Below are 15482 nucleotides of genomic sequence, written 5' to 3'. Positions count from 1 at the left end.
TCGCAGTAGAATTTATATCTTGAATTAGTTGTAGAAAATAGAACATAAAATAAAAACGTAGTGTTTCAATCAAGAAACTGGTCCTTCGAAGCCTTAGAACATTAGTCGGCACACACGTGCAAAAACCGGCAAAGCTTGAACGATCGAAAGATCAACCGCAAGCCCTAACACTTCGTTTTTTAAGGTAAAAGTAGTTAGAATATCAGCTATAATATCATTACATCTCCAGACACAGGCCGATGGAGGGCAGAACAGGAGACGCCAAAAATAACGTTGCATAGCTAACAGTTTATGTACTTCGGAATAGCTATAGGAAAGAATTCTGACATTTAGCGTTGTAAACGACCCTGTGATACTTTATAAGGAGAAATCGTAGAATAAGCATGAAACCCAGTTAATCGCTGGAATCCGTAAGAACATATCAAAACCCGCCCTATAAGATTGTCGAGTAATAATGTTTCCTCCAGTGCATAAGCCTGCCCACATAAGTAATCCATAAGCGCACACACACAGTAAATATCCACAGAAAAATTCCACATGCAATGTGAATGTTCATGGACAGAAAAAGCACAGAAAAATCCATGCAGATCACGAATGTCGTCTTCAACGAAACTATAAAATATAATTCCAAAATAAATCATTTCATAAGGGAAGAATTATTAGAATTACTTGAATTTTAATACCTTATTGGTTATGAGGTTAATAATTAACGAAATGTTTTGTATTGTTTAACCGAAAGTTTGCTTCAATGTATCATCAAGTTTGAGACTCAATATCGCCAACATGTTTAGTGAAACAGCCATATTTTTTATTAATATGATTATAATGTATAGTCTTTTCAATTATTTTTTCCAATTTTTAGGATTGAATAAAATATTTCTAATACACCGACATTTTCTGTTTCGGATAACATGACTCTTCCGCTATTGAATTATTTTTCTTCAATAATTTGTTATTTATCTACGGATCGTCGCGTTTGTAATGGATACTAAATTGAGAGCAATTTTTGTTGGTACTCAAATGGGACATATACGTCCCATTGGTCATGAAAGGGTTAAACTGTTTCTTTTTGTGTTCCTTTGCATTTCTTTTGTTTTTATTTCCATGCTTTTGTATGTATTTGTTGCAATTTAGATTACATATATTATGTGAAAAGAAGTTTCCGAGTCACGATACTTGAGTATAAACAAATACACGTACTTTTCAAAACAAAGTAACTAAGGTGTCTTATAATTATATAATGTCAAAATTTTTAAAAGTCGTTCAAAAATCAAACGTTCAGATACTTTTAGACGTGTTTATCTTCTAATGTGTTAGAAAACATTCCTTTCTTCTTTTTCATATTATGTATGCATATATTTATAGAAATATTTATCAGAATTTCATGCGATGTCTTTATTCAACAGTGTAAGTACTAATTAGTAGTTTTCCCAAATAATAATAAATAATGGTTTAAACAAACATTATATTTTTATCTAAATATATATTTGTAAACTATATTTCTAATTACAATCTACAAGTATATTTCTATGATTACAAATTTAAATGTAAATTATCGTTTTACTACAAAAAGGTCTTAAACATTTCTAAAGTAAATTTAAAATTGTTGAATTAGATAACATTCAAATTGATTTTTTTCTTAATCAATTATATTCTCAAATTAATTCACCGCAAATGATTTTCACAGTAATAGTAAATACAAAAAATAATCTAATATATAAAATGTATACCAACAGTTTACTTTTTAAACAAATATATCTAAATGAATGTTCTGTCTGTAACGAAACAAACAGATTCGTTTGCATTTCTTATGGCACTGTTTATGGCACGGTCGCGAAGAAAGGTTATTTTTGAGTCACGTTTACTTATTGTTCGATTTTTCGTGTACTTCTCACCGGGAGAAATTCGATGTTTTTACCAACGATTGTAGAATTTAATTTTCTTCGTTCTCAATAGCCGAAGACGTGTCATAAAATAAGAGTTTTCTAAAGTTAATTTCGACATCTGTTTCTAACAGTACACAAAACCTGACGAAAATACCAGTTGCCAAACTACTCGACACATCGCGCAACCGATCAAGTATCGTCCCAATCTTTCCAAGAAAAAGCGCACTAAAGGCGCACTGGAAGAATGCTCTCGTTACCTATTAGACGCTGGTTGATAATTAGAATTTTTCGGTACAACCAATCAGCGTGTAACTGTTTTCAGCAGCGATCCAGCAGACTGCTGAAACGCCAGTCTTGGAAAAGCAATCTTTTGAAACTGTCATCGAGTCGTACGGGACGATACCTTGATCATAGTCGCTCTTCTATCGCCGTGGAAAGCAGTCCAACGTTCGGAACAATAACAGATTCCAATTAACATAAAACAACACGCTCTTCATCTTTGAAGCAGTTACCCAATGCTAATTTGGCGGGTAACAATCGCGAACCTGTTTACATTCGGAACGCGATAGACGCGGCAACAGTAAACAAAGTTTGGCGTCCTTGCTTAAATACAATACTAATTTGCATAATATAAATGAATTATTTCATTAATATATGGCGCCAGTTAATACCAGATAATATTTTAAAACCTTTTGTTCCGTACGGAACAACAGTTCCCAAAAAAACCATAAACCGGCCCTGACCGAGCCTCGACGCAGAGGATTATCGGGACCGTCAGACAAGAGTACCCCCGTAAAACGCTTACCGAACGACAACTTAGCACATTTTTACTATCCATTGTACCAATTTTCTAATTAGCAAACTAGTCTTTTCCTTCTCTGATGTCCGATATCCTCTCCTACTGGGATTTTCCAAAACGCTAGCCGCCTCGAACTTCCATCCCCACTTTTACCCTTTCCCTATCCCCTTGCAAGTATCCTAAGACCAATCACCAAATGTCCATCGTTTCAATATTCTACCCCAGATTTTAACTCCGCCTACACCAACTCTCATTTTTCCTGTACTCCTCCAATTTGTGAGTCAGTCTTCCTCAGAACACCAAACCATACATACCAAAACGATCAGCCGAGTCTGTTCTAGAATCACAAGCCGAGACTTGTAGTTTACCAGCAAATTAAATAAACTTGTACTCCGGATTCTCGTTAGTTCTCAATATACCACATTGTTAGGTTTTCTGTAGAAACGGTTTATGGCACGATCGACCGGGAACGGTTATTTTTGAGTTCGGGATTTTCGTTTATTGCTTGCACGGGTCTAATTACATCCTGCGAGGGTCGCTAAAATTGCTTTGCTAGATTTTTAGTAATTTGTGTCCCTCGCGCTCAATAGCCTACGAACATACCATAAACCACGAATTTCCGAAAGGCATATCTGTATGTAACGGCCCGCTTGCCGATTAGTCACCAGGAGGAAATTCCAGATTTTTGGGACCTTCCGCCCACCCCTCGCGACCGTCTCCCACCCTTCCAAGGTGACAGCGCGCTAAGAGCGCACTGGAAGGGCGGTAAAGACGACATTAGACACGCTGATTGGCAAATGCAATTGTTAACCATTAACCAATCAGCGTGTCCCAACAAAATCCCTCTCACGGACGTCCGAGACGCGACGTTGACGAGAGTTGTGTAGCAGTCGTTCAACCACCACGAACACGGAGAAGCAAGGTGGAACCATCTCACATCACGCTTTAGACATAGATCAGTTTTTTACAAGTCCCAATCATTTGGGTGGCCCTTCGAACCAGGATCTAGACGGCACAACATCGTGCAAACATCCACAAAGCTCGAAAGTTTATCGCCACAACCACGAGCATTAACACACAGTCTATTCGTCGTGATCCAAGTCCTGTATCCGTGGACCGATACGACACCACACCTTTTATACATATTAATTTGTGCGACATCTGTGATCAAATAGCTTTAGAAAGAAGAAAATCCGTCCTGTAAAACTATTCGATCAGCCTTCTACTTCCACCACGAGGAATTTGCCAAAGAGAAATTGGAGCGGATATAAAAAGACGAAGGAAATAGGAAAATTGACTGAGGGGGAGCAAACAATACGTGTACTAGTGAAGTGAAAAGTGAATGAAGGAAACAAAAAGGTGCACAAACGGGTTAAACTGGAATTTCGGGTTAGTCGTGTATGCGACGGACAGAGAACGTGCAAACACGTGCTGATTTATAGGTCAGGTTGGCGTCGAATGGAGTGAAAAGAACTAAGAAAGAAAAAGAGCAGTAAAAAGTGAGCACGTGAAAATGCTGGTAGGAAAGAGAAGGGGCTAATTAATTGCTATAGTAGTGCTGAAAAATGCGCAGGTGCACCTAATTCCTCCGTCCCCTTCCTCCTTCACTCTTTCACGTTCGCTTGCTTGCTCGTTCGTTCGTTCTCGATATCGCTCTTTTCCTCTTTCAATCTAAATGTCGTACTAACAGCCGGTTTCGATGCAGTAGGGAACATATGTCCTCAATAATAAATACGGAAATGTCTGCAACTGTTTGATCGATCGAACCATAAACGCTTCATATTCGTTCATTTTGATGTACGCAACTGAGTAAAACATAGGTAACAATAGCTTCTGACAAACAATTAGTTGGATTATTCGATGAAAATGCCATTAATTGTTCTTTATTTTCAAGATTTTACCCGTTCATTCAGATTCACAAATGTCAGTAACCGCACTCTTATCTTACTTACAATTAGTAGAGCAAAGCAAATCAATTGTTTACTCTGTTTTAATTAAATTTTGTTTCTTTTACTATTTTGGGATGTTTTCAAAGGTTAAGACCAAATTGATACGATATATTCCAGAAATTAAACAGATGAAAAAAGTTTATATATAAAAGCATGAAAAAGGTTACTGATAAGTTGTGAGATAAAAAATTCGTTGCTCTTGTGCAAGCTTGGTCGTTTTGTGGTTCTGTACAGTTAACCATAATTCGCACATTCTTTGTGACTTGAAGTTAACTTTAACAGACTGTTTCAAATAGGTAAACTTCAAAATATGTTGGACGGTTTCACATTTTGTAATAATACGAAATTCCATTCGTTAAGTAAAATATTCGTTAAAAGTCGAAAAGCATGAAGAATTAGCTGGCGATCAATACAAGCATTAAAAACCGTTAAGGACCTCATCCACCATTTGCTGTTTAGTTTCTTCAAGCAAAGTGCAAGTCATATTGTAAATGTAAATGAATATTCAAAATAATTGGAAACAGACGATTTGTTGCCACCTCAGACTTATATTCGGAACTCGTCATTCGGTCCATCAATAATCTTGCATCTCATACAACTTTTCTGTGGACTGCCTCCAGCTTAAACTTACATTGTTAAGGCCACGTGTTTAGGCTTACGCTGCGTCGATACAGGACATTGCCGTTTTAGAGAAGGTCAATTTGTTTATTAAAGATTGTGTACTCCCCAAAAGACTTGAGAGTCTGGTTGCAAGAAGAAAACAATTTTTTCTCGAAAAATTGCCCAGCCAGATCACTCTCAATAACAATTGACTTATTGTACTAGGACTTAGGATTTATGAGCCGTTTTTTCGAACAAGGGACCTTTTGTGCGACATCCTGCAGGTCCTGTTACTGGGCGTAATACTTGACCTGTAAGCGTTGCGCAATCAGGAAACCGCCCAGTTTTAAATTGGACAATCCTAGGTCACATTTTTCTCCATTTCCTTCCAAGATGTGACTTGGAGGAAGGATTTTCCTAACGATAAAGAGAGAATTCCCAACGATATGTTCTTCAAACAGAACATATTCGGACTTCAAAAGGAAAACATATTTGGACTTTGACTAGAACAATTTGAACCTTCGTATAGAACTTTTGAACCTTGAATCATTCAGACTTGATCTTTTAAACAGAACATTGCGAACTTTACAATATTGGATATTAACACACAGCCCTTACAAAACCGTGTCATAGTATTTGTTGTTAATAAAGTTGGTTTGCGACATAGCCTTAACTCTAATAAACCTTTAGAATTTACAACTATTTTCAACGCTAATAACCCCACATGTAAGTACATTAACCTTTTAGCTACTGTACGCCACTACTATAGTGGCTTCCCTCTAAGTTATCTTTTATAACGTTACGCCACTATAGTGGCTTTCCTCTAAACTCTAAGTAACACTTTGTTACGGAAAATCGCTATAGTGGCTTACTTGGTTATCTCGCGTTGAAAGCCGTGTACTGTGCGTTGCTGAGAATATGACGAGCGGGACAGCACAGGGGCAAGGGGAGTAAGCCGCTCGCTCAACCTTTGATGCTCACCGTCACGCGATGGATTGGTAGATGTGATCTGACTATACGAGTGTGTCCCCCACATCTAACGAGACCCACATTCTTTCCGCTCGTCATCTTCTCAGCAACGCATATGTTTCGATTAGCATTTTTCTTTTTTCTCTTTATTTTTCGCGGTACTAACGTCGTTTACGCGCAGTCGGCGGCAGAGCGGTACACAGCTCCGTCGTAGCTAAAAAGTTAAATTAATATATAATACAATGGAAGTAAAAATTGTCAGTCAAAACAATAAACATGAATCACCAGCTGTTAAGGCGTATCCTGTAGCCGGATTTATGGCAGCGAGTCAAGTGGTCGCCGTCGCAGGCAAATATCGTTTTCTCAAAACACCACAAGTGTTTATTGCGTTGCCTGCGACACTTAGTCCCTAGGACCAGACCCTGAGAAAAGTGGCCCACGACTTAACAAAGCCTAGAAAAACGAAGATTCCACAGGATTCCCACGCATCCGTCCACCGAACACTTTTTCCGGTCGTTGTTTACCCCACCCTAAGATAACGCGCTAAATGGAGGGAGGTTGCGATGCACCGGAGTAAACTGATTGGTGATCTAGAAAAGGAAAAATCAGCAGTCAGGGTGTTTTTGCAGTAGAATTTATATCTTGAATTAGTTGTAGAAAATAGAACATAAAATAAAAACTTAGTGTTTCAATCAAGAAACTGGTCCTTCGAAGTCTTAGAACATTAGTCGGCACAGACGTGCAAAAACCGGCAAAGCTTGAACGATCGAAAGATCAACCGCAAGCCCTAACACCAGCCACACTGACTAACAATATATCTCAATTCCGCTCTGCTATCAAAATAGCGTACATATTGAATACCGCACTTAAGTATACGCTACGAGTGTCGAACGGTTTTACAAATTCTCACTAAAGATATGTAATACATCTGGTTATCAGTTAGCAGTTCTGCAAACATATCTCTGAAACGAATAGGCCACGTACAACTTTCATTAAAGGGATACGTTTACCTACAAAGCCTAAAAATACACGTACACATCTTTCTGGTTTTTTTTATGACCGTTATGAAAGTTGACTTTTAAACATCCAAAAACATATACTTGGGTTTAACAATCGTATAAATGTTATTAAGAAATGTTAATGATATAGCTATTTTTATAGAACCCGTTTTCGGATGTAGGTTTGTGGTACCAGATGTAATTCTTGTACTGTTCATCTGAAACAAAAAAACCAATAGATTCTTCGAGTTTATAACAAACCTACTCCTTAACGTAGCTGCTTTTAAAAATATTGATCTTTTTGTAAAATCGTGGTCATATAATATTAAAACTGCAGTTTTCCGAAGAAATTGCGCTTGCGTTTTGGTGTATGAAGGAGATTGAAAGGAAGATAAAAAAGCGAACGTTAAGGACTAGATTATTTAATGCAGACTAACTAACCTAAGTTTCACACAAATCGACTTTGTAGTTTTTGCGATATTTCTGGTACCATTTTTCGTAACAGTATTATAAGAAGAACACGTTCGCTGTTTATGAACTCTATGTACAAGTTTTTTTTTGTTTTTTCCTGATACAGATGTGAACTCACATACTTTATTAGAGAGTTCTCGTAAAAGTGAGAAATAATAATATTTGTGTTTTATCTACAAATTTTAGCAAAATAGCAATGACATTTGTTTTAGCAACTCTAGGTACAATACATATTGGAAAAATCCAAGTGTGTGCGCTTACTCGTTCTGATAATGGATAAAGTACAATTGAATCGGTGAGTTAAAAACCAGTACAAGTCGAAAATTAGCCATTTTCAACAAATCTCAGAACTAAGTCTATGATGAGTAGAACTACGTGTTGGGATTAAGAACAGTGTAAAAGAAGTACCTTATAACCGAGTTTCAGGTAGTCTCTTTAGTTTAACGACTGCAAAACAGTATCTGGCATTGATATGGCAACAAATGGAAAAAAAAATTCAAGATGTGACCAAGTTACTGAAGTACTACATTCCAAACGAAGCATGATCATAACATTCTATTTGTTTTTAGAAGACCAACAAATGCTCTGCTAATTTATCATTATTTCATACTTTTGCGAGGTACAAATATTTTTAATAAAGCATTTTTAAGACTACAATTGCATAACATTTTTAATTACTGCTTAACGAGATAAACCTGGAAAAAATACCTGGAAAACCTGGAAAACTCTGTATTTGTGTAAAAGCATATTCCTTAAATACGCTACCGCTTCATTATTTTAACAAATATTAACGTGAAAATTTACAGAAATATTACAAAATTCAATTTCTAACCCCTGTTAGGTATATGTGGACCGTTTATTTTGAAAGTGGTGTAAGTCCATTTTTTTTAAAAATGAGATATCACATAATTTGTGATTAATTTAGTGTAAACTTTTTATTTATAAAAAGAAAATGGACATGCACCACTGTCAAAATAAACGGTCCATGTATCCCTTTAATGAAGAATAAAATTCTAACTCATAATAACATCGTAATGAAACAGGTATGGACATCAGTTTATGTGAACTCTTTTCACATGTTCGATCTCCTGAATATGTTGTATCAGTTTAGGTAATCTTACAGGACATTCTGTGCGTCACCTTACATCATACAATTAGCTATTATTACTGCGCCGTATGCACCAACTCATAAATAATTTGTTATAGAATTAACGAGAAGTACTTCAAAATTCCAATTTAATAATTATTCTGCATAGTAAAAGTAGTATTTTCAAATCGTGCGTGTTAAGACGTATAAGAACACAGGGAAACATTTGTCAACAAAACGGTTTACGATCAGTAACATTGGAAGCTAAAGGCCTACTAGTGAATTAAAGAAAGTTTCCCTCGATTTCTAATTTTGATCACCTCAACCTTTGCACGACACGTCAACCTCACCAGTTTCACTTCAACAAATAGCCAAAAAGGACATATATATTTGTAATTTTTCATAAAAAGTTTTTATACATCAGCTAGGCAGTTTAAGCAGAACCACCTAACGATAAACATCTAACTTGCAAATACGGTCTTTTAATAAATTCACTTCTCAATTACTCATATAAAGTTAATTCGGCGTGTAAGGTGTAAGTAGCGCTTTAGTACCACTCTTAAAGACTACGCGTGTACACAACAGTGCGAATTGTACATATGTATTATAAACTAAAATTATACAATTTTAATATCTAGCAAAATACGTAATCGCCTTTTTAAGATAGTCTTTATATATAATCAACTTTTTATCCACTACATACATAGTATTAAAAAAAATAGACGATGCAACTTAAAAAAATTCCACAATTTTTATTTTTATTTCAAATAACAATTGTAACTAACACCCTGTGTATATGTATATTTTGTTAAAATTCTGAAATATTAGAATAGAAAATAAAAATTGCAACGTAACCAATACATGAAATACGACCACATCATGCACTGTCATTTTAAAATTGTTTTAATTTGTAAATACTGTTCGTTATTCCGTTACGTGATATTTGGTAAACGAAGAAAAATATGTGTATTTTTTTTAAATGTATTCGACACAGGGAGTTCTGTGCGATCACTGTACATTACAAGTTACACAAAAATTTCCAGAATAAAATTTTCCTCGTTCAAATCAAGCGAAATAAGGTAAAATACTATCGATCTCTGCAACATCAATTTCAAATCTATAAAAAATTAGCAACGGATTCAATTTTACCGTAAATTAGCAGGTGATTCGAAACATTTGGCCGGTAGTGTATGTTACAGTTTGTAATGAATATTTTAAAAGCGTGACAATCCTGCAACACCATCCCCAAGGTATCTTCAATTCTGTTCGAAGTCGAAATCGTTCCAGGTTTATTTAGTAATGTCGAGCATACTAGTAATCATTCTATATATTTCACAATAATAAATGTAGGAATAGATGTAAAAATGGTCAGCTGAACAATAAAAAAGAAACCTTCGCTGATTATTAAACAATGAACCGGAACATGAGTTAGTGGATAAATAATACACCTCCATTAGACACACGTCATTATTAGTGTGTCTTCCGAACCCCGATCAAGTGAGCTGCAATGATTACGAAACGTCGAAATACTCTCTGCATAAGAACACAGCTTACACCCGAAAACCCCAATAATAATAAGTACAAAATCATGTATTCCAATAATCACGTGTGGTTCAGTAATCACAGAATATTCAAGTTTGTATGTAATGTCCGAATGTTCAATAATGTCACGGAATGTTCACGTTGAGAGTGTCACCGTTTGTAACCAGAATGTTACGTGCATCAGAATCTCACAATAATCGCCTAAATGCGCCTAACTGCTCCGGTCTCTTTATGTTTGTTCGTCCGCTTATGAAAATAGGAAAAAGGTAGGAAAATCGTATTCAATAGAAAAGGTTAGGAAGGTTCGGGAGCTTCTGTTGTTTACGCCCTATCTTGTCGCCGGTGTGGCAACAGCAAGTGAAGGTAGAAATACATTACTATCACGGCACGTAAAATTACATGCTATTACGTGACATTCGAAAAGTGTGAGCCGACTTAAATCTGTTGGAAACAAATTATAATCACGTCACGCTGTTCACGGCAATTCGCGGTTGCTTTGAGTTTCCACGTGATAGCATCTGATTTTACGTGACGTGATAGTAATGTGTTTCTACCTTTACGGTTCATCAGCGTCCATGTACTGGTCGAGGAAAATCCTGAAAAGTCTGTTAGGTCCTGGTTGTCTATTGTTATGCACGTATTTATCAGTTCTTGTTTGGAAGAAAAGATTGCGATACCTCAATTACTATTGAACAGAAGAGATCAAGTACTTAAAAAACAATTAAGCGTTACGTATTTCTCCTGATCGTAAAGTTAAGTGCACGATAATGAATTCTCTGAAATATCAAATGTGTCGACCGTATCGTAAACTTTGTACAATTAGTTGTCCCCAACACCCTGTACACTCTATTCGATGTATAGTGTAATCGAATTGTAACAAAACCTTAAATATATTATTTACGTTTCATTAAAATAGTACTAAGACAACACCGCAAATATTCTGTTGTGTTGTGATCTTGATTCTTGCAGTTTAAAGGTGGCGTCTATACTAATGCTGTCTACGGATGGGACTCCCTTCCGCAGTTTTGTCCCCCTTTACACTAATGCTCACTGTGACCACACACGTCGGTTTTTTACATATTCCGTAACCACGCGAGACTGGTGCCAGACGCGTGCGACTAGTCTGCAGGTTTCTCTAACATTTCACCCTAAATGGAGAAAGCTTATTATACTTGCGAATAGAACTTGGATAGCATTGATCTAAACCTTCTCCAAGGGCCATCTAAAATGATCGGATTACTAAATCACTTGTTTCTTATGGTACTAACTGAAGAGTGATTACTCCTCATTATTCCACAGGAAGATTGATTGCTTGTTTTAGCTCCTTTGAAACTTGAATGCTTCTGGTTAGCTTAATTGCTAATATTCTATTATGTATGTGTATGTATGTAACTTAATATTGTACGTAATTTGCAGTTATTCCTGCCAACCAAAAAATACATTCAGCTAAAATTAATTAAATTTGTAACTGAAAAATTACGTAGAATCAATCCAGGCCTCAAAATTTTGAAATTTCTAAATTATTTCACTGGCAGTTTCAGCAACGTGGTAATCGGATGTATCGTTAGCTTATACTGACTTGCGCAACAATGCGGTTATGTACTGTCCTCTTTGGGAGACACCCTCGAAATTCGACGTGGTTAAGTTCACGGTCAACATAAACCGTTCGTTAATTAGAATTTTCATCCGCTTCGTCGTAGAGAAGATTAGAGAGGATAAAGGAATAGAGAGAAAACCCTGCCTCCATCAAGATGGTACTCAGCAAAAGCATGCCTTCCTCTTCAGGCCATCGTCATATTCAAGCGCAATCCGAAGTAAAAAGTGACCATGTCAAAAATATGTCAACACAGTTTTGAAAAAGCGTTTGCATCGCAAATATCGAAACAACAGGAAGTCGGCAAACGTTCAAAACAACGCAACACAACACGTGGAAATCGTCCAATAGTGGGTATTGTTAATCACTTAGCCGTTCGAATTCCATTCAAAAACAAATTGCTCCATATCAATTTAGTAGACAACAGTCGGGACAGAATTGTATACTACTATAGTTATTTGAATTTTACAAGCTCAGAGACAGAATAATTCGCATAATTTAATTTGCAAGCACATACAGTGCCTTTCTCGTGACTACCTCGTGTAACTTTATCTTTAAACTAAATATCGCACGACTAGACTTAATAGTATACTTTTTGATCGTTCTATGGTAACTTTCTCAAGTTCTCGAACACTAGAGACTTTTTGTGACAATTTCAGATACATACACATTGATAGTGTTAAGGATACTTGAGTTTAGACCAGGTTTAAGATACGGACGCGCCTCTGCTATTTTTGAGATTAAGGTTTGAATACGCGTTTAATGTTTCGTTCGTTAGTTATTCCTTATTGTCAGGAGGGCTCCAAACCTCTCATAAAAGCGGAGAATTTGGAGTTTCTTGGTGCATCTCAATAGCAATTGACGTATCATAATCCTGCGCGAGCCCAGGCACGTTCTCGCGAGCGAGCGGTACCGTTACCCTGGGTTTTTCCCATAAGCCCAGGTGACGCGTACCTCACTCAGAACACCCCTTCCCTAAGGGTGAGCTGTTGGCGTTGGGCGTCGACCAAGGCCCTAACTTGATTGGGAGTCTTGGCCTACCACCCAAATCTCACCCCCGTCAAGGGACCCAAATGGACGGACAAGAACATATAAAAGGACTGAACAGTGACAGATAAAAAACGTGACATTGTTGTGAGAACACATTAGTGACAAATAGAACTCTGAACTCTTGTACGAACGATTACACGAACTTTGAACCTCAGGACATTGGACTCGCACATATTTAACATTTAAGAACTTAGTTATATTGTATTCTTGGTACATAAAAAACTGTGTTGCAAATAAAGAATTATTTGCTAAATAATCAGGCTTCACGAATATTGTTGGAGCCAACAGATAGGCTGGTACTGAATAATCCCAACGACCAATCAGCGTATCTAATGAGTATCGCCAATACTTTTCCAGTGTGCCTTTAACACGTCTTTACTTAAAAGAGAGGGGAGCAGTCCCTATGCTCAACACAGGGTGTACAAAATTTTTCAACGCTACGGAAGTTCCTCCAGGTTTGGTTCTTTGGTAATTCGGCCGTTATGACGAAATGTACCGTTCAAGAACTACTATTTTATGACATGTTTTCAAGCTATTAACCTTTCAGCTACTAATGTTTCAACTCTGAATTTTCAACTATATAATTCTAACTTTCCTCGTCAGGATGTACTAGACACATACAAGCAATAAACGAAAATTCTGAACTCACAAATAACTTTCTCTTACGACCGTACCATAAACTAATGTATTCCAAGTATCGTGCCAATGAAGACCTAATGTAGTTCAATGAAGCACTGATTTGTAGCGGCGCCTCCTACGCCCCACCACCAGAGGGACGGACTAACATTAACATTTCTCAATAGTTTTCGGCAAGGTTCCTATTACTATATACATACAATACAACTTCTAACCTGAGTAACCGTTCCCCGACGTCTAAGGCACGGATCTCTTAGGTAGCCTTACTGTCGAGTCCACTAAGAGGCCCAGGACGAAACGCATCTTTCTTTCTGTTTCCTTTTCAACGTAACCATAGATGTTTCCATGTCATTGTATTATCATAAAGTGTACTTATTTTAAATTACAACTTGTACTAGGAATGCGTATAATATAAAGCAAAATTTTATTCGGTTATATAAGCGTCATTTCTGTAGTGTAAATATACCCTGTTAGGTTTTCTGTAGAAACGGTTTATGGCAAGATCGACTGGGAACGGTTATTTTTGAGTTCAGGATTTTCGTTTATTGCTTGCACGGGTCTCATTACCTCCTGCGAGGGTCACTAGAATTGCTTTGCTAGATTTTCAATAGTCTACGAACATACCATAAACCACGAATATGTAACGGTCCGCTTGCCGATTAGTCACCCGGAGGAAATTCCAGATTTTTGGGACTTTCCGTCCACCCCTCGCGACCGTCTCCCGCCCTTCCAAGGTGACAAGGCGCTAAGGGCGCATTGGAAGGGAGGTGAAGATGATACCAGACACGCTGATTGGCAAATGCAATTGTTCACCATTAACCAATCAGCGTGTCCTAACAAAATTCCCTCTGACGGACGTCCGAGACGCGACGTCGGAGAGTGAGTCGTCAAGTAGTCGTTCAACCACCACGAACAAGGAGAACCAAGGAGCAACCAGCTCGCATCACGCGATAGAAATAGATCAATTTACAAGTCCCAATCATATTGGGTGGTCCTTCGAATCAGTATCTAGAAACACAACATCGTGCAAACACTACAAGTCTCGAAAGTTCATCGCCACAACCACAGGCACTAACATACCCAATCATCAATCGAAATAAATAACACTTTTTTTATTAAATAAACAGATACGTGACATACACTAATCGGCATCATAGTTCTCAAATATTGTACAGTAGTGTTTCCTGAATTTTTCCCCTTGAAGGACTACACAACATTGCTCTTGAAAAACTGATTTCTTGTGGTTTGACTAATTTTATCAACACACTTAACAAATTCTGTTTAGGTAAGAGTGAAGCCCTGAAGAGTGATTGTTTCTTATTGGCCTGAGTGCTAATTTGAGTAACCTGATTGCTACAAACTCCGATTTCTCCGACTGTTAATGTTCAACTCAATTTTCACTGACTTAATTCTTCAATAAATTTTTTCGAATTCACATTGAATAGTCATTCTTAAAAATACTTAATTGTCAATCAGCATGTCTAAGCGGCATTATGAACATGTCGAAAGTGGCAAATGTTTGGCAACAACGCGGAATTTCCTTCAGATTCTAATGTCCTGACTATTACAATTAATTTTTGAATAATCTCTTCGGAAATTCTCACTTTATAACACGTCTTCAGGCTATTAACCCTTTAACTACTACGCGCCACTACAGTGGCTCACTTGTTTTCTCGCGTTGAACACCGTGTACATTGTGTGTGTGATACGGAAATGACTTCATATATTTCGATTCGCACTTGTTTTTTCACAAGACACTAAAAAATAATTTCAATAATAATAATATTCGTAGATATGGCTGAATGCACAGTTGAAAGTATCAAAACACCGATCGCGGTACTAATTTCGTTTACACGCACTCCGCGATAAAGCTGTCCGTACAGGCAGTACAGGAACACAGC

The sequence above is a fragment of the Habropoda laboriosa genome, unplaced genomic scaffold (genome assembly GCF_001263275.1).
Source record: "Habropoda laboriosa isolate 0110345459 unplaced genomic scaffold, ASM126327v1 scaffold350, whole genome shotgun sequence".
Lineage (NCBI taxonomy): Eukaryota > Metazoa > Arthropoda > Insecta > Hymenoptera > Apidae > Habropoda > Habropoda laboriosa.
The sequence above is the reverse complement of the archived record's forward strand: the minus strand, read 5'-3'. Positions refer to the sequence as shown.